This window comes from Lissotriton helveticus, chromosome 2_1 (genome assembly GCF_964261635.1).
Source record: "Lissotriton helveticus chromosome 2_1, aLisHel1.1, whole genome shotgun sequence".
In the NCBI taxonomy this organism is placed as follows: domain Eukaryota; kingdom Metazoa; phylum Chordata; class Amphibia; order Caudata; family Salamandridae; genus Lissotriton; species Lissotriton helveticus.
This window is the reverse complement of record NC_136059.1, coordinates 125,077,744-125,097,002: the sequence shown is the minus strand read 5'-3', so window position 1 is coordinate 125,097,002 and position 19,259 is coordinate 125,077,744.

The following is a 19,259-nucleotide window of genomic DNA, read 5'->3' as shown; positions in this document are numbered from 1 at the left end:
ACTTAAGACTGACTACTGTGGTATACAGAACACTCTTAGTGGCTGTGCAATACTGGTCACTCTCTCCCTTCCCATTCCCTACCCCTCCTTGTTACCCGAAATTGGCATTGTATATATTGTATATTACACTGGCACAAAATTCCACTGAGCACCAATTGTCACAAATTCTCACTTTGCGCACCACTGTATAAAGTTGACAGCCATTTACACCTTTAAAATGAAAGGGGCAGATTTATGTTAACTGGCGCATCCTCAGGGATGTGCCAGTTAATGTGCGCCACAGTGCGCCACTGCTCCGCCACCCATGGTGCACCGCATTTACAATGCGGCGCACCATGGTGCAAGGCAGTGAAGACGCGTGACGCATCTCTCGGCGTACGGGCGACGCATTGCAGGAGTCATGTCGCAAGTGCGACATGACTCCTGCAATGCACAGGGGCCACCTCTTCAATGCATGGTGCTTCACCCTTACGCCTGCTTCAAGCAGGCGTAAGGAATTGAAGTAGAAAGTGACTGAGTGAAATCTCATAGATTTCACTCAGCCACTTTTAGGAGGCGTTCCTGCGCAGGAACGCCCCCCCTGCGCCGTAACGCCTCCTTATGGTGCAGGGCTTTCCAACGTGACGCATCTGCTAGATGCGTCACGTTGTAAATAGGGCGCATTGTTTGCGCCGCCGTTGCGTCACATTAAGTGGCGCAATTGCGGCGCAAAGAGGCGCAAGGGCCTCATAAAGGCGTAAGGGTGACGCAACATGCATTGAATAGGTGGCTCCTGTGCATTGCAGGAGTCATTTCGCACTTGCGACATGACTCCTGCAATGCGCCGCCCGTACGCCGAGAGATGCGTCACGCATCCTCACTGCCTTGCACCATGGTGCACCGCATCATAAATGCGGCGCACCATGGGTGGCGGAGCAGTGTCGCATGTTAACTGGCGCATCCCTGGGGATGCGCCAGTTAACATAAATCTGCCCCATAGTCTTTTAGGGAGAAAGGCATTTAATAGAGGCACGCAAATTCTTTCTTCACCTGAATGATGAAACTGAGACAATTTGTTTTTTGTGCCTTTTTGAAAGTTTCTGTAAGAGCATGTTCCTTCATTTAGACTGTATCGCTCAGATGCACGATTTTGCACTTTATGTACTTTGGTGGGTGCCAGATCTGTAACATTTTGTATTCATTATACTTCTTATTTATGATGTATGTGTATGGTTTTTATTGTAATGAATTGGATATCTTTTTATTTTTGCACATTTTATGGATATAACATGCATTTAAATAAAGTTATATTTAATTGAATATATCTGTTTCTAGTTCAAAAGTTGTGACAACTTATTATGATTTTAAGAATAATTGCAAATTTACCATGGCAACATGAATGTTTTTCCCTTTCTACTTACCTTTTCCAAACTTCTGAATGCCTCCTAACTCTCCCTTAAGCTCTTACACCTGACTCAGTAATTCTCTTAACTGTGGAATATTTTTTCCCCACGGACTAAAATTGTGATATTGATAAAAAACTTGATTCACGCAATGGTTAAAAAAACTATTCACTTCATTAGCGGCTACATTTTAACCTAATATATTTATCAGTGTAAGTGAGAGAACCTTTTAGTATCCTTCTGTTCCCTTTGCCCTTTTTTGATGGATTAGCAAAAAATTTGCTTTACAAACTTCATGAACAGCGGCAACATTTATTCGACGTCTCTTTAAATGTGTCCCCCTTGACAAGTGTGCATAAACCGTGACACACCAAAAGTAAGCTAAACATGCTGGGCCAGATTTACTAATCCTCTTCACTAGTTAAAAATAATGCAAAGATGCTTTTAATACTTACTGTCCAGTGCTTAATGGGTTTTGTGCTAGATAAGTGCACCCTTTCTCTTTGCAAAACCAACGTTTTGCTAGTTAATGTTGCTTTGTGTCGGAAAGGGGCATTACAGGTATATTACTGGTACTGAAAATAGTAAATGCAAGTGGTTTGATGCAAAGTCAGATCTACTAAAATAGTTAGACTGGGCTTTTCACAAATTAGTGTTATATGGCCATAAGGGACATTGTCCACATTGCTAAGTTAGCATGAGCTCTGCTTCTATGATGCTGCTTTTGCGCATGTTACTACATGACTTTATGTTGCAAGACTCTGTTTGTGTCTTTCACATGAGAACTGACTGGTTTTCGCGTTCTCTGCTAGTTCCTGGGGCCTCATTTAGGAAAAGTGACGCATCGCTGTGTGAAAACAGCGATGCGTCACTTTTCACTGCGCTCCCCCTGCGACACTAATGATGCGTCATATTTACAGTATGACGCATCATGTGGCAAGGTGTTCCAGATACGTCAGTATTTCTGACGTATCTGTAGGTGCAAAAGTGACGCATTGCTGGAGTTTGTCACAAAAGTGACGCAAGTCCAGCAATGTGTACTTTCACATGGGGCAAGCCCCATGTGAAAGGGCATGCGTCAGTCTTACGCCTGCCATGAGGCAGGCGTTTGATTTTGACGCATTAGCGTCCAAGAAATGGCGCAGTGAAATCTTATAGATTTCATTGCGTCACTTCCATGACTCTTTCGTGCGACAAAACGCCCCCCCCTTGCATACATTATACCTGGCGCAGGTATAATGTGGCAAAAAGGTTTATAAAGTGACGCATCTACCTAGATGCGTCACTTTGGAAATGTGGTGCAACAAGGCACATTTTTTTACTCCACTGGTGCGTCACTAAAAGTGATGCACCAGCGGCGTAAAAGTGACCAAGGGCTCATAAATGAGCCCCCTGGAGTTTAGTCTGTACTAAGCCTTGGCGGGGTGGGCGTAGCGGAGTGCCACAGAGTTGATAACAAACTCTGTGGTGCCCGCGCATGCACAGTTTTCATTGAGAACGAGATGAAGAAAGGAGGAGGCCAGCTGGGGTCGCCGAAGACCCCGCAGATAAGGTAAGGTGCTTTAAAGGTATTTTTTTAAACTTTAGCAATTGTTAATAATAGGGCGGGGTGGGAGGCAGGGCCGGCCTACTCCGCTCCATGACGGAGTGTGTGGGGTTTTGCCTTCTCTGCTTTCTCTGCGGAACGCAGAGTTGGCAAAACTCTGCACACTTCACTGGCGGAGTTGAGTTCTCCGCCCACGGTTAGTCTGAACATGATGTGCAAGGTCGATATACAATGCCCCTTGTTATTCTGTTCTGGTCAGTCCCTAGCACCTAGACTAAACATGCTGACACAGTTGCACTGCTGGAAACTCATGCTTTGATATTACAGGGATGCATGTTGTTCAAAAACACACTTTGAGAGGGATCTTTCCAGGGAGAAGAGCTAAGCTGTTCCTATGATGTAAAACTTCCATCTAGGCACTAAGGTATGGGGTCTTCTGCCAAAGCCCAGAGATCTTCTTTTATATAATAAACTTCACCTTACCAAGAGGAGGGTGGTTAGGCCTTATAGTCCTTTTTCAACTGTTTGTATATGATGACATCCACCTTTATATTCTATGGAATTTTAACAATGCTAACTGTTTTAGGTTTATGCATTCCGCTGCTGGTAGTGGCTTGTATATTACATTATAGAGCACAACAGTTAAAGTAAACATTTTGAACTATAACAGTGACTCTGGCAATTCTTATTGTGGACAACTCGAGTTTGTGAGTGAGTGAGTGAGTGAGTGAGTGGGTGAAAGGGTATGTCTTGCTACAGCGATTCCTGAGTTAGTTGGGAGTGTTGTGTTCTGGGTTGTCTAATCATTTGGAGCTTTATGATTATGTGGGAGAACAAATGAGACACTATAGCTAGTCGGTTTGGGGATTTTGGTTATTGCGGCAGTAGGAAGGCTAAGCCCCTACACAACGAGATTCTGGTTTCCTGCACGTAGTTCTGTGTATGTGCAGAAACCCTGCAACATTAGCTACCACTGGCAAAAAGGTACACATAAGGGGAAATATGTGTATTTCTCTAAAATAAACCAAATTGGCTACATCAGGAAAACCAATATTTCTAGATTTAGGTATGCCCTGTTTCTCCCTCTTTGAATTGTAGTGAAATAAATTCAACTAGATTTTCTTTAGGATCCATCAAACAATGAAAATATATTGGGAAATCAGAAGATTTTGACCTCCGAGCCCCTTTAACATGTCCCCTATTGAATTCATATAAAACCTGAAACGCCTGTTGTGAGAAATTGGATTATTGTTTGGGGGGGGCGGTGTGAACCCTCTTCTAGCAGCAACCATAAACCCCTGAGGGTAGATTGGCACAAAAGCAGTCAAACATTGCTTAGTAGCAATGTATAAAGTATGTATGCAGCACACAAATAGTAATACAAGTCCACACCTATTTAGAAAAGTATAGTTACATTTAATACATTATTTAACACCAAAACAACAAAATTCCAATTTGTAAAACAAAAGTTATGCAATTTTGAAGTACAAAGAAACAAAAAAGCACCATCAGATCATATCTGGTACTGGTAGACTGGGCTGAAGTTATAAGTTCAGGCCAGCCGCAAGGGTGCACAAACTTTTTCAAGGACTGAGTTTAGTCTGCTTTCAAAGTACCTTGCAGACTGGGCATTACGATGCAAAGTCCTTGCTTAGAACTGTGCTGGGCCGGCATGGAGGAGCCGTTGATGAGGAGCTCTGATGCATCGTTCTGTTTTAAGAAGTATTTAGCACCAGCAGAGTTGATAAAGCCCTTGATCCAGGTCCAATTACAACATCGAATGGTATCAATTTAACCTTATTTTAAACAGTGCAGTTTGGCAGCACCAGAATAAAATCGATTCAGCCAGCCAAACCTCACTATTTTATATATTTTATGTTTTGTTGGTGTTGGGTGTAGGTACTTGTTAAATCTTTTTCTGAACACCTGTCTCTACCCTACTAGGTAGTGTATTTGTACACTCCCTTTCTGTCTCTCTATCCTGTTTGGTGCACATCTTTTTGCACTCTTTTCATCCTCCCTGCAAGGAAAGTAACCGATGATGAGAAGTGGGTAGACCGGTCATTCACAGACCGGGAACCCCCTCGGGTGTCACGTCCGTGAGGTACTTTCCTTGCTCCCACACATATTTTCTTTATGTGTTGTACCTTGTGCACAGTGTTGTTTGTATGTTTGAAGGCATGTCCGGACCTGTAACGCAGCACTGGCCTGACCTGGCCGCTTGGTGGGCCAATAGGAGGTTTGGCCCCTGAAGTTACGGAGTCTGAGATTCACAACATGCAGGCTGAATAGGGCTTCTTGTTTCAGATTTGTTGAGTGGGGGACTGCCCTAGATAGCCTTTTTCTCCCTCGTATCCCTTTCTGATTGATTGAAGCCTTTGATTTAGCCTGCAATCCTAGGCCTTGTGCCATCATGGAGGGAGCTGTCAAAGGGAGCTTGTGATTACTTGACTAATGTGGTGCCTGTAAGGATGACAACATAAGTTACACTGGCCCAAAGCTGCATCATGGTCAAAGTAGCCACTTTGTCTTGCAGAGCCTTGTGCTGTAATGCATATGTGCCAAGGATAGGATGAGTCAAATTCAAAGAAGCTTGTCACATCCCAGTGGCTTTGAACAATGAGTCAACTGACTAACCAATGGAGATTTTCTGGAGCCCTGGGTCCATACAGGCAGGCTAAATTCAGGAGAGTGGCTCAAAGCAGCATGACTGTCCTGGTGTAGCCACAGCAGGCTTTTGGTAGCAAATCCGTCCTTGTCATCAGGGCCGGACTGGTGCTTTTGGGCACCGGGCAATCTTCCAGTATGCTGGATGGGGTGGGGGGCGGTTTTCCGACTGGGAGACGGTTTTGTGACAGGGGTGCCAATTTTCAGTCGAACCGTCGTACCGTGAGTGACGTGAGCGTTGGGGCGGGTGGTGACTCATGCTGTTTAAGCAGGGCCAGTGCCCCCTCAGTGATGTTGGGAGAGGTCCATTCGAAACAGGTTTTCATTCAAGAGTAAAAGTTGAGGGCCTGGAACAGCCATGTGTTCCTAATAAAACTCATTGCTGCTAGAGACTGTGCCTGATTTCATTCCCTTTTAAAGCAGTGTGTATTTCATCACCTGTAATGAGTGCTGAGAGTAATCTCACTCCAGCATGACTACTTCATTGGAAGCCCATGGCCTCGTATCTCCATGGCTAGTGTTTTACTGGATCTCTCCCCTCTCCATAACTTTTGCCGCTGCATATTTGGCTGTGAATGTAACTCCCCTGTCTGCTTCCTTCACAAATTCTTTAAGCGCGGCGTCAGTTGTGACCTATAGTATTGTATCGCCTGAAGTGTGTTTTTGAAAGCTCAGTTTTAATTTCATATTCTTCCTGTGTCAAGAGGTGTGTTCTAATTGATCTATGTACCCTATGATGTCATACCTGACATATATAACTGACTACCATTTTGAGTGCCTCCCGTCCTTTTCCTGGACTCAAGACTGTTTTCCGGGGTTCCTTTGCTGGGTATATCAGTTAATCGGTACCCCAAATAATGACTTAGGGACATTATGTATTCTCAGTAGGCCTAAATTTCCTGACACACAGCATCTTCCCAGCATAAAGGTTTGTAACTTTTAGCACTTTAAATTTTGCCAGAAGGCAATGTTTTGCAGTGGCGACAAACTTCACAACTTGGTGAAGTTGCACAGTCTGGCACCTTTGCCCAACTTTGCCAGCGGTTTTATAATCTTGGACACTACTAATATGTTCTCAAGGCAAATTTGCCAATATTTTTACGGAGAATAATTATCAGATGTGGCCAGTGGAGGGAGTTGTGGTGGGGCAGAAAGGTAGGCGGGGGAGGGACAGGGTCGGGGGTGCTAAAAAACGGAATATGGATAATTAGAGGTAAGTAAACAATTTAATCTATAAACAAATTCGTAGTTCGCCCTGCATTGGGAAATGCGATGCAGCACATGCTACGAAATTCGTTTTATTGATTACATTATTTACTTACCTCCAATCATCCATATTCTGTTTTTTAGCACCCCCTCCTACAGCTCCCTCGCCCCGCCTTTCTGCCCCACCGCAACTCCCTCCACGGGCTGCGGCTGATACTTACCATAACTTTGTGTGTATTTAAAAAGTCTTGGCACAAATAATATTGTTTGTAGTTATTGAAAGACTCATCAGGAATCTTGTAATGTCCTTTTGGTACCAGGTTCCTAATTTCTAATAAGTCCCTTTGCAATCACTCCTACCAATACCATGGGATCTCACTTAAACCTAATTACTCTGCTGATCAGAGAGACAATCTGGTCAGACATGCTATTGAATCAGTTTGAAGAAGCAAGTAGCCATCAGCTAAACCAAGATGTACAAGAGCCAAAGATTTGCTGATTGTTTTTAAAGCTCAGATTTAATTTCATATTCCTCCTGTGTCAAGAGGTGTGTTCTAATTGATTTACGTACCCTATGATGTCATACCTGACAAATATAACTGACTACAATTTTGAGTGCCTCCCATCCTTTTCCTGGACTCAAGACTGACTGTTTTCTGGGGTTCCATCACCGGGTATATCAGTTAATCAATACCCCAGATAAGGACTCAGGGACATTATGTATTCTCGGTAGCTCTACATTTCCGGAACCTGACATACAGCATCTTCCCAACATAAAGGTTTGTAACCTTTAGTACATTAAATTTTGCAAGTTGGCAATATTTTGAAGTGGTGACAAACTTCAAAACTTGGTGAAGTTGCACAGTCTGGCACCTTTGCACAACTTTGACAGCCGTTTAATAGCCATGGACACTACTAATTTGTTCTCTAGGCAAATTTGCCAATATTTGTACAGAGAATAAGTACCATAACTTTGTGTGTATTTAAAAAGTCTTGGCACAAATGATATTGTTTGTAGACATTGAAAGACTCCTCAGGAATCTTGTAATGTCCTTTTGGTACCACATTCCTAATTTCTAATAAGTCCATTTGCAATCACTCCTACCAATACCATGGGATCTCACTTAAACCTAATTACTCTGCTGATCAGAGAGACAATCTGTTCAGACATGCTATTGAATCAGTTTGAAGAAGGAAGTAACCATCAGCTAAACGAAGATGTACAACAGCCAATGAATTGCAGAGTGTTTTTTAAAGCTCAGTTTTAATTTCGTATTCCGCCTGTGTCAAGAGGTGTGTTTTAATTGATTTACGTACCCTATGATGTCATACCTGACATATATAACTGACTACCATTAGGAGTGCCTACCATCCATTTCCTGGACTCAAGACTGACTTTTTAAAAATAAAAGTCAGTCTTTAACAATCGCCTCAAGTAGTTCATTGCAGAATCTAACAGTGCCCTTCTAAGAAGTGGCAGGTTATTATCTTGAAGTTTGGGGCATGAACTAGGGGTGTATCCAATCCAACCATTAAGGTGTCTTGTGCCCAGGCTGAAATCTTGAGGATATGTTTTGAATTGAGGAGTGAATTGTGAATGCTTAGGTCATGGGATGTCCAGGGTGCATGTCTGCAAAAAGAACAATTGATGGACATAATGCAGGACAGTGTCATAAATTCATCCCCGTACAGAGATCTAGGCCTAAATCCATCGTTTTTGTGCTCACCATGTCATTCCAATTTGGACCCAGCCATATGCAAATCAGTCTTGACCCTGTTCCCAATAGGAACAATCCAGCCTGAACTGCCAAGCCAGGCTCCTCCCTGGGCTGGAATCAAGCATCCTAGGACCGGTTTAGGGCTTTCAGCCCTCATCAGGCAGGATAGCTTGACTCCAGTGGCATGGAGCGCACGGTACCCACGTCTGGGCATACCCGTACCACTCGTGGTGACAAATGCAAAAAGAACAATTGATAGACAGAATGCAGAACAATGTCATACATTCGCCCCAGTACAGAGATCTGGGCCTCAATCCATCGTTTTTTTACTCACCATGCTGTTCCAGTTTGGACCCAGCCCTATACAAATCAGTCTTGACCCTGCGTCCAATGGTAACAGTCCAGCCCGAACTGCCAAGCCAGTTCTTCCCTGGAATGGAAACAAGCATCCTAGGACCGGTTTCAGGCTTTCACCCCTCATCAGCCAGGATTGCTTGACTCCAGTGGCATGGAGAGCACGAGACCCACATCTGGAAATACCCATCCCACTAGGGGTGACAAATGCAAAAAGAACAATTAATGGACAGAATGAAGATTTGACCCAGATCTCATGATGGGGGTGAAAGATTTGATTTGTGCTGTATCCCGTCCATCAATTGTGTATCTTTTGCTTTCTCGCCCTAAGTGTAGCAGGTATGCCCAGACGTGGGTCCTAGGCTCACTGTGCCACTGGAATCAAGCTATCCTGGCAGAAGAGGGGTGAAACCTCGAAACTGGTCCTAGGATGCTTGTTTCCGGTCCATGGAGGACCTGGCTTGGCAGTTCGGGCTGGACTGTTCCCATGAGGCACAGGGTCAAGACTGATTTGCATATGGCCATGTCTAAACTGGGGGGGCATGGTGAACATAAGAATGATATATTTAACCCAGATCTCTTGACTGGGGGTGAATGTTTTGATTTGTTCTGCATTCCGTCCATCATTTGTGTGTCTTTTGCTTTCTCGCCCAGGGTGAACGTCTAGCATCTTTTAAAAAAATCTATTTCTTTATTGTCATTTGTTATTTGCATACAGGATATGATATGACAAACAGCACAATGTTCCTTACAGCAGTGCAAGAATAAAAGAAAGGCTAATGGTCCCACCTCATAGTAATGAAAAGGGATGTGTTCACGAGAAAAAAACGAACAATGCCATAATCAATTGTTCAAGCGTCCCAATATGTAACAACACAGCATTATCCTAGTTTCAGCAAAGAAATATAAAAAATGGCTTATTGTATTCTATACATCAAACATAATTATCAGTGAACAGTTCTGATGAAATACCTACCCCCACCCACCCTCATCCACCCCTTTAGTGTAAGTGATAGTTCATAACTCATGAGTAAACACCCTTGCAGTCTCAGCTCATTTTGTATAATTCTTCAGGCATATTTAATATATTGTAGGCCACAAATGGACAAATAGTCCCATTCCATCTTAGCGCCACCTTTCTATGTCATGCAATTGATAAAGTTGAGTCTGACTAGGGGACTCAAGCAGAGCCCCTTTCATTGCACTCCAGGCAAGAAAGGCATGTTGTGCCTTTTCATCACTCCTGGTCCTCATCATATGCCCATCTTCTGTCGCTGACCATTCCAGTAGATCTTTCTCACACGCTTCCTGTGTCGGGTCGGGAGCCTAACCAGTGTATTGATATGTGCATTTTTGCCGCTATAAGGCCTAATATAGCAAGGCGTCTACTCAATCGCCGCTTTGGGTCTTCCGGGAGAAGACGCAGCAGGCTCTTATTAACTGTATGTGGGACATCCCAACATGACGGGCGCATTAGCTGGGCACAAATCTCAAACCAAAAGGAAATTACGACTGGCCAATACCACATCATGTTTAGGAAGTCGACCTCGACAGCCTCGCATCAGAGGCAGCTAGAATCTCTTGATGCATATATGGCCTGCAGTCATTTGGAGGAAAGGTAGGTCATAAGAACAACATTATACTTTATCTGTTTGAACCCAGCCGCACACAGACCACTTCCGGATGCCTTCATGCATCTTGGCACAGCCCTTAAGGGAGATAGGTTTATCGCTTAGGCGCTGCCATGTTTCCTCTATGGGTAGTGGCTTAAAATGCCTATTAGTACGTAGTGCTCAATAAAGATGAGTTATGAACCTTCAAACTCCTGCTATTGACAACATAGTTGCAAGTGTTTGTGGGGTTTCAGGAACCTCAGAGAATATGGGCCCGTCTTGAACACTTTTTCCTATGAACCTTTGCACAATTGTTTGAAGTTACGTGCTTTTTTAAATGACTTTATGCTGTTTTATATGAAGAATAAATTGGTTATATTTAAATTCATATTTCGTGCTCGACATTTCATTTTTTAGTGTTCTCTATAGGAATGTCTGTGATTTATGACTGGGTATCCTGGTGCTCCATAAGGTAATCATTTATTACGCTTTAAAAGTTAATACAATCTAATATGTAATGAAAAATGTGTTGAAAAATGTTTTGTTTTGGCATTTCTGTCTCCAATGTTCTTGGGGGGACAAACCCCCAAACTCCCACTGGTAGTGGTTGCTCACTGTGCTTGCTCGCTACACACCATATGGGGGTTGGTCTCACTTTTACTTTGTTCTCTCTGATTCACTACTTGTGTCTATTTTGGTACTCTCTGAAAGAAGGTCAATGAGTACATATGCCTTGGTGGGTAACCTGGTGCTCTTTAAGGTCATCATCTACTATATACTGTGCTTTGAAAGTTGATACAATTGAAAATGTAATGAAAAATGTGCTGTAAAATTCACCATTTTTGTCTGTCTTTTTCCAGTAGCAGTCGGGCTCACTCGCTGCGCTCGCTCGCTACGGGTCGGATGGAGGCAGGTCTGGAAAAATTTGGCAGGGCTGCTTTCAGTTCCTAGTCCGGCTCTGCTTGTCACTAAAGAAGAGTTTGGGCAACAGGGAAGATTTCACAGCTGGGTAGTCCTTTTTTCTAGCAGTGTCCACACGGCCAGAAGGTTTCTGAAGAGATGGGGTCAGATGGTCAACTATTTATACTTGGTGCGCACTTTGAAGTGGTTGAAGCTTCCAGAGTCCTCCCCCTACAAATGTGTCTGGAATTTTCTTTCTCTCGGTCCTGAACCCAGCTTGTCTGGGGGCACAAAATACTAGTGTGAAACCCCTTTTTGATTGGGCTGAGGCAGAGCCTTTGTGATGTGCCGTGTGGTAAGTGACAGTTTCTTCCCATTATCCTGCTAGAGATGGTCTACCCTGACAACACCAATTGCCCTTTAGTCTCACTCTCTAGAAGTAATACACAATAGACAAACTGCCAGTTGCACCTTGTCATGTAACCCTGGAAACAAATAGATTCACAACTGGGGCTGATTATTGTGGGTCTGTAATACATTATCCCTTAGTATGTGCCTACCTGATGCATAAGGGCCACATTTTCAAGTTTTTACACAGAGAAAGAGTAGGCCAGTAAATTACCATATTTATTTATTTTCATAGAAGGTTTCCCTAATAGCAGTGATGCACATAAGATTCAAATTAAAGGTAGTTGTAGTATAACGAGAAGAGTAACCAGCATAGTGCAGTTCCAGGATCACCACATACTGGAATTGTTAAATAGGCACTGATGAAGCAATTTCTGTTGTGAAACACACATTTGGCTCATTTGTGCTTCAAAATTAAAGGTATTAAAAATTAATTTTTCTTTTTACCAACAGCAAGTGGTTATGATAAAAAAACAGCTATTTTAAAAGTATAAAGTCTGACTTTACCATTAGCATTCTTAGACACCAAACTAAATATTTCTACCTACTCCAAATCAAAAGCTAGCACTCACTAACTATAATAAGGTAACCCAATGTTATCCTGTGAGAGAGGAAGGCCTTGCAGGAGTCAAAAAATAATTTAAGAGTTGTGTTGGACTTGGCCCTTAGGGCAGGTTCACCCCTAATCTTTTTGCTTTTATTTGTGACCCTGTGTTAGTGATTTTTGGGTCTCTGCGCACTTTTTCCCTGTGTCCCAGAGTAAAGTGCGTGCGTGTAGTATGGCTGGCCTGCCCTCCCATAGGAATGCATGGGGAATGTGTGTGTCCATGTTAGTTCCTGATGCGTGGGGAGTGCAGGCTCGAGTTTGGAAAGTGTGAACTCGTGAGAGTGAATGCTGCAAGATGGTGTATGCGGCATGTATGTGTCTAGAAGGGAAGTGCTACTTCTGGACATTGATGTATGTGTGCAGTGAGGATACTGGAGCGTGATTGGCTGGAGCTGGCTAGCATGCCAGGCTCCAGGAAGTCTGGATGGGTCTGCCCGGTGGTGAGTGTGAGATCAGCATGAGTGATGTGTGGGAGGAGTGCACCTGGGTCCTGGATGGGCTGGGTTTTTCCCCACACAATGCTGGCTCCGCCCCCCTGTGGTTTGTCTAATGACCCAAGCCTCCCCAGTGAATGAAAGGGGTGGTTGGGCCATCAAGGGTACTCCCAAGCCAGCTGCAACTGGTTTCCCCCCACCCTGCACCCTGAAACAAAGGATTTCACAGTATAAGAAGGGGCTGTGTCCCCTTACAATTTGTTCTACTTTGGGATCCTTGCCAGAGGGGGCTGTTGCTGCTGCTGGGGCCAAGAGGACCGCCACTTGGCTTGTCTCCCTGCCTGCAGACCTAGTGTGCTGGCTCTGGCCCTGCCTTGCCCCCCTACCTGCCCAAAAGGACTTTGCTTGTGGCCAGAGCGCCTGGAAGCACTTTATTTTCCCCCTTAGCGCTGAGCGCGCTTCTCTGTGCCTTGGGAGCGCTTTATTGACATTGCCGGTGCCCACCCGGCATCAGAGCCGATTTGCCGATTTTTGCCGAGCGAGTGCCCACCTCGCTTTATATTTTTATTAGAGGCCGGTGCCCACCCGGCATTGCCCCGTGCTATTTTTATAATTCAAAGCCGGTGCCCACCCGGCATTGCCCCGTAATCACCACCGCAGCCCGGGACCGAGAGAGAGCAGCGCTGACGTCACCCGGAGAGCCGCGCTGTGATTGGATACAGCTGCCGGGGGCTCGCCGGGTGACTCGCGCTGTGATTGGCTGCATGGGCCAGGGAAGCAGGAAGCAGCCTGCCGCGTCTCGCCGAGGCTCCCGAGGAAAGAGGAGCCCCGAGCCGCCCCAGGAGACAGCCGGTGAGTGGAGGGAAGAGAGGAGGGCGTCGGGGCACATTGTCGGTGCCCGCCCCTCCCCTTCCGTGTGCGGGCCGAGCAAGGCCCTCGTTGTGTTCAGGCCCAGAGAGGCTCGTGGGGCATTGTGTGATTCCTGAGTCCCCCGTGAGGGACTCCAACGTGGCCGCATTGTTGATTTAGGAGCCCGAGGCTCCTGGGGGCAATTTGTTTATTTAGAGCCCGAGAGGCTCCCACGCCCACAGCGATTTACGAGCCCCGAGGCTCGAGGGGGCATTGTATTGATTTAGAGCACTGAAGCTCTATAGTGCCTTATGTGATTTGCGAGCCCTGAGAGGCTCGAGGTGCCCTTCCTTCGCAGAGCCCTGAGAGGCTATTGGGGGGCCCAGTTCGTTGGTTGTAGCCCCGAGGCTCCCACGCTGTGGCTCCCCACCAGTGTTCTTGAGCCCACGAGGCTCCAACGTTGCTCATCTATTATTTACAACTGTCCAGCACTTAGTGGACAGTTGCTACGTTTAGGCTTTGTGTCGGTGCTGCCTGCGCAGCCTTCCCTGACATTGGACTCAGGGCAATTCAGCCCCTTGCGAGGCCAGTTGGCCTTAGGGACAATTCTAGTGTTGTGCTACATGCACCCTGCGCAATTTATGAGTTACTTGCTTATTTGATTTCTGCGCAAATGTTCTACCTGCACCTCTGAATGTGTTTTAATGTTTCAGGTGCAATTGTCTATGTTATTACCTTTGCTAAAAGTGACCTGCTTAGGTGATTCCTTATGTGTTATTCCCCTTTGCTAAAAGTGACCTGCTTAGAGGAATGTTTGTTTACCTTTGCTAAAAGTGACCTGCTTAGAGGAATGTTGATGTTTTATTGCCTTTGCTAAATGTGACTTGCTTAGGTGATTATTTTAGGTTTCCTTCCCTTTGCTAAATGTGACCTGCTTAGGTGATAGGTTTTCCTTCCATAGGTCCTGATGATAAGGTCCTAGTTCCCTGCGTGATTTCCCTACAGTGTTTAGGGTGGCGTAGGAGGTATTTACCCTTTACCAGTAGTTACTGGTTGTATGCTACATTTACTATTTCTGTGTTACAGTCATTATATGTTTATGTTCTAAGTGTTATACCTACAAGTGCTATTTCTAAAAAGTGCATACCCCTGACAGTGGTCCAGGTGGCCCTGTCCTGTACATAATCCCTTGTAAATCTTGCCCGTGCCTGTTGGCACATTGTAAAGTGTGTGTGTTATCTAATTTGTTTTTATTATTATAATACAAAGGCTATTTTTGATATAACCTTGTGTGGAGTTTCCTTTGTGGTGGGCCTAGGGTGTTGTCGCTGGGGTGCGTGCGCGAATACTTAACTCATACCGCCTCCAAGTTTAGCCTTGCTGCTCGCGCCACGTTACCTAGAGGGTGAGCAGGGGTTGCCTTGGTGTGTGACTCCCTTGCCCTGACTTAGAAATGGTGATCCCTGACTGACCTTGGCGCAAGCCTTGGCCAGCCAGAGATCCCGTTTCTAACAAGTTGTTTACTACCAGGACATGCACAACTTAAAATCACATGTCTAACTTTTTTTTAAATACACTGCTTCCCACCCTCTGAGCTGATTTACTGGCATAAAAAAAGACTAGGCATGGAAGCAGGTTTATTTTGTAAGGTTGAAAATACAGTTTATAACTGCACGCACAGGCTGCAATGAAAGGCATAGGACATGATTAAAGAGCTTCTTAAGTGGGTGTCACAAGGAGGGCTGCAAGGCTACTAAACGTAGAGTCCCTGGGTATAGGTGATACCACTTCACTAGGGTCTTACGAGGAACGTAAATGGGCTAATTTGGTGTAAGCCAATTTTAAAATATTGAAATGAGAGAAACACAAGCAATTTAACACTGGTCAGCAGCAGTAAAGAGAACACAGTCCTAAGGCAAACAGAAATGAGATCAGCAAAGAAGTGAAGATAAAGTCAGCATGTTTGAGGCTCAAATATCACCTGTAGTGGGTGTAATTTTCTTATTGCATGAAACACTTATTATAACTCAGCCACAAAGCTATTGCTGATTCAAAATGTTAGTGTTAGAAAATGTGTCATTACTTGTGTGGCCTGCAGAAGTAATGGGTCTACATTTGTCTTCCACTGGGAACCAAGCACCCCATTGTAGTGCTTGGCTCTCATAGGATATCAAGTAGAGCAGTCAAAGCACTACTCAAGGAAGATGGTACGGGCTAGTACTTCACAGATACACAATAACACTTAAACAATGATATGTCCTCTCTGTGTGTTTTCTTTCCAAAAACAAAAAAGTTCAGAAATTACAAATCTACACAAGGTGATGAAAATACTTCTTGGTGACATTGCAAAATCATTCATACCCCTCCCAGAGGGGGAGGGGTCTAGTACTACAACTCCCATGTTTAAACTGTATCTTGTCACTAAATGTAAGGATGGAACATAACTAGGAGTAAGAGCACTTAATACTGGACCCAAAGTGAGTGGCTGCCAACATAATTATATAAGCAAGCATTTCATCATAGGAAAACAAGCAATAATTGCATATAACCATAACTAAGAGTACCTAATATTGGCAATAATCCATATCTACTTTGCTCACGAGTGGCTGTCTCATTATTTTAATACAAAATTAGAAAGAGAACATGTCTAAGCATGACTGGAGGTTCTGTGTGCTCATCATAACTGTTAGTATGAATAAGCATTTCAAATTTCACTTTTATATCAAAATGGAGCAATATTATCTCTTCACGACTAGTGGATGTATGCAGCATTCACCAATGAAAATATTCAACATTAAACACGGGACTTTATACATAACCCCAAAAGGCAAAACATTTAGAATTACAACACAAGTGTAATTTCAGCCGTTTACCCCTAGAGGGTATCTATCAACATGAAATCTCATGAACCCAGGTCTGGAACAATAGGAGCTGCATAAAATAAAGGCGTGATACGCTGCACCCATGGAAGTCTTCCTGGGACTGCATGACTTCAACTCACCCTGGACAAAGCTTGATTCCCCCAGACAGAGGGACCCTTTCAGAGTAAAATGCATCACCAGACTCCCCTAAATATAGAGATCTAGTCCCCTACAGCAGGAAAAAACAACGCATCAGAACCAAAGAATCACTTGCAAATGGACCCTCTGAGGAATCGCATAGAAGTAAATTGTTCAACATAGTACTGATCTTCATGAAGCTTCAGGCTAGAACCATGTTCCCCTAGACCTCTAGATGTCAAAATAACTTTATTCTGTGCTTACCGCTTCTAAGGCTTGTTGGTCTCTTGTCCGGCAACCACCCCATTTACTCAACATTGCACCTGATGAAAAATCCTTGAAACCTTAATCCAACATCATTAGTGGGTTTGTTGTGAACTTTTTGCACCTTGTTTCACACCAGAACAGTATAATTAGTAAAACCAACTCCCCTGAGGCTCCTGCTTCAACACCAAGGACAGCCTCTGGGGCTTCTCGAGCCAGGTAAAATCAATCTGACTTTCATGTCTTGGTCCAGGGTACCGTATCACCCTTGCCACACAACTTGACCTGCAAATGACATTTTGCCACTAGTGCTTTTTACCATTGACCACAATGATAACATTCTTCAGTGCCTGCCACCTTGTGCAAGGACATGCAGGGGGTACAAAAGGCAACCCCCAAGTGCTAGGGGCCAGCCACGGCCCCCAAAGCTAAACCTCACCAGCCTTTCCATGGCCGCATCACCGTCATGGAAAGGGATTAAATACCAAACATCATAATATGGAGGAACCGTCACCATATATGGGCCCGAGCTCCACCCAGCCGGCAATCGTAACGTTTGCTGACTGGCGGAAGAGCAGCAGACAGACTATCCGTCCGCTGCGATACCCACCACCTTCGTAATATGGAGCTGGGTAATTAAGGTTACGAACTTGTGATGGTCCCCACCACCGGTACGGCAGTGGCGATTGTTACACCTTGCTAATCAGCCCCGTAAAAACTTTGTCATATCACTCTTGTAACTTGAGCCTATAATGAATGCGTCATAGGTTGTCGTAAACCTCCAGTTCATTGCCAAAAGTGATTGAATATTGCTAAGGAAGGACAGTGCTGTAACTTAGCCACTGGAATTAAACGTTCATAGACTCTTCAAATGACTGTGTGCAGAGAGGGATCTTCACAACCCTTATTATGAGGAGAAAAATCAACACTAATGAATTAATTTAGTGGAGTGCTTATGATTTTTTGCTAATATATGTGGTGTTATGAAGGCATTTTAGCAACCAAATTATGTGCATGTTAATAACAGGGTTATTAGGCTTTCATATAAATGGCATCTGAATAACATTTTTCCATTTTGACACTGTAGTATCTAACCTGTTATCAATAAAATATCTACAAAGGAGGCAAATTGCATTAAGTGTTGTATTGCATTCTCAAGAATGAATTTATTCAGATGGCTGAGCTACAGCCTTGTAGCATAATTTAGTTCTTACACTCGCACCATGTGACCCAAAAAGCACATACAGGACAAGCCAACAAGCACACAAACGCTGCTTCTGATTCAACATTAAAAAACAGTAAAACAGCTGATCGATGAGATCCTGAAATAACCTAAAATAAGACAATATTAACACTTGTATTTGAATTACATTTCTAATAAAACTAATCCAACAGTTCAATGCAGCCACCAAAGTCTTGGTCATGAACAGGTATGCATATTAGGCTTTTACTTCATACAAATAACAGAAAATATTATAACATTAATCCATTAGCAACACAGGTAGGAAAACTAATGCAGCCACAGGAAACAATGAACATGAGGTTATCAATTCCTCCCAGCCTGATGGTGGAGATTACTTTATATGTTCAAAAGCGTTTCTCTAATATCATCAATTCTAATGTTTTCACTCGATGTAAAAAAAGATGAAAAAAATGGAGGCATGGAAAGTTTCAGCAATTGTACCATGCGCTCAATGACTTGCACCTGTATTGTCAAGAGGAGAAGAGTTTGTGAAGAGTAGATAAGCATGAGTTTATGAAGAAAGAAATGGGGATCCCATGTGCAAGACAGAGGGAATTGTGGGTGGTAGAATGTTGTGGTAAATAAATAAATAATACCTCTATTTTTGACTAGATATACAATAACAGATAGCTCAATAAATAAGAGTCAAGATTCGAGGTAGCTAGAGTTTTGCAGGTTTAATACAGCATAAAGGACAGGAACAGGACAACCTGCACGGGAATAGGATGGCAGCGCTGCACACGGGCAGGATCGGGACAACAGCTAACTTTTAATAACAATGCACAAGTATATATAGTTAAACAAAATACATGATGTTCAATACAATAGGCGTAGCAGTGGGCAGGGCCTGTAACAGTCGCGAAAGATAAGGCAGAAAGTAGGTGTAACAAGAGGCGTGAACAGGGCGTATACATAGACATGTGATGTAAACGTAACAGAATATGTCATAAACGGGGCGGAAACATGGAGGGGGCTACCTAAGGAGCCGGGACCTCTAACCTAGTGGTGCGCGCAAGCTGGCAATGACGTGTTACTAGGGAGAAGCTGGGGGCTATGACTTCTGCGCTAG